This window comes from Balaenoptera musculus, chromosome 7 (genome assembly GCF_009873245.2).
Source record: "Balaenoptera musculus isolate JJ_BM4_2016_0621 chromosome 7, mBalMus1.pri.v3, whole genome shotgun sequence".
In the NCBI taxonomy this organism is placed as follows: domain Eukaryota; kingdom Metazoa; phylum Chordata; class Mammalia; order Artiodactyla; family Balaenopteridae; genus Balaenoptera; species Balaenoptera musculus.
In genome coordinates, this window is record NC_045791.1 from 109,026,441 (window position 1) to 109,028,217 (window position 1,777).

The following is a 1,777-nucleotide window of genomic DNA, read 5'->3' on the forward strand; positions in this document are numbered from 1 at the left end:
AGATGCCTGTGCCTTGCACAAAATAGGACTAGAGGAATTGCCGGTTCACTAAGTGTCTCTTCTCACTCATGGTCACTCTTTCCTCCCTTTTCGACATGTACTTGTGCATCCCCCAAATGTTCCATGGTCCCAAGGAAGGGACAGCCCTGTGATGGACATTTCCTGTGAGCATATGCAGAATGGATGAGATGTCAGGGACAAGCAGAGGTGTGGAGACCCCCCCAAGCAGACAAACAATGGGCATTCATTAAATATCTGTACATTTACTTACTGGAGATGGTAGAATAGCTTATATTCTATTAGTAAACAAAGATACTTATTCATAAGATGACTTGCCGCCATCTTTACATTTAGAATAAGATTCCCGATGTGTCCTGGATGTAACAGAGCACGCTCCCAACCTGGAACTGACCAAGAGCGGTGCTTGCAAATCCCCACTTGAGGGCACTGTGGTCCCAGTGTTGTTCTGGTGTCCCTTTCAACTGGAACCCTGGGCAAGGGCCTGACTGGTCCAGCTCTTCATCAAACGCTCAATGTGCTCCTTGAGGAACAGGAGAAGTTTCCATTCTCGTCAAGGACAAAGGCCTTGAGTCAAGTGACTGGCTAGTCTGTGCTGGCTTTGCACAGAGAGCATTGGATGTCCTTGGCCATTGGAGAAGCGATGCCAGTCTCTGCAGGGGCAGTGAGTTCCCTGCTGCCATCCATTCATGGGTGACTGTCCCAGTTTGATTCCATATTGGTGGGAGAGAGGCTGGGTTCACCTTCCTCACAGAGCCGAGGATCTGGGGTGGAGTGCCCCTTGGTGCCCAGCCTTGGAAACCAAGCTCATGAAGTAACAGTAGAATCTGGTGTGGTCTGATTGTCATCTTAGTGTTAGCTGACCTATCATTCTTCCCCTTCCCAGGACCAGGAGAGAAGGCAGGAATGGGCTTCACCGAGGTCAAATGTAGCCCCAATCCAGATCTGGAGCATTTGGAGGATGGCGCAGGCCAGTCCGTAGGTGCAGACTGAGCCTAGACCGCCCTGCAGCTCTTCCCTCACTGGACACAGCACCACCGTGCTCCAGGGACAAACACAAAACCTCTGGCATTCCAGGTCTTATCAGCTCATTATCATAAGCATTATTTAATCCTGGCAACACAATAATCCCTTCCCTGTGTATGTATTATGCAAGATTCAAAGTCACTTGATGCCATGAGGAAAGTAAAAAGACTCTCTGCATAGGGCAGAAATAATTTGCAAGACCAACTTGGGGTAGAGGGTTCTCAAATGAACTCCAGTGGTCTGACAGCTTTCAGAGGGCCAGGCAGGCACCCCCTTTGAAGAGCTGCGTAACAAAAGGCCCTGGCTAGGGGCATTATAATTTGCTCCAACCAGTTCCAAAGGACTCCTATTTTCAATGATGTAAAGAGAAATACTAATGTCACAGGACGTGGGCATTGTGCTTGGTATAAGTACACACACAAAAGCTAAGCGAGGGTATTTTGGATGTCTTGTTGGGGAGGATGTAATTAAATTTACCTTCGAGAACACTTTGAAGTCTGTGGCTCACTGTTTTATATAAAGATAACGTTCCCCATCAGCTCATCTGTCAGTTGTAGAATTCTCGCAAATTGGGAAAGTTGCTGAGGCAGAATCAATGTTTCCACTTGGAGTAAAATTATCTTTCAGGAGGCAGGATGTCATCCCTGCTCTGGCTGTTTGAGTCAAGCACGATGGTCGCCTGGGGGTGACATGCTGTCTTCAGTGAGCTGTGGGAGCTCCCAGGACTGGGTGT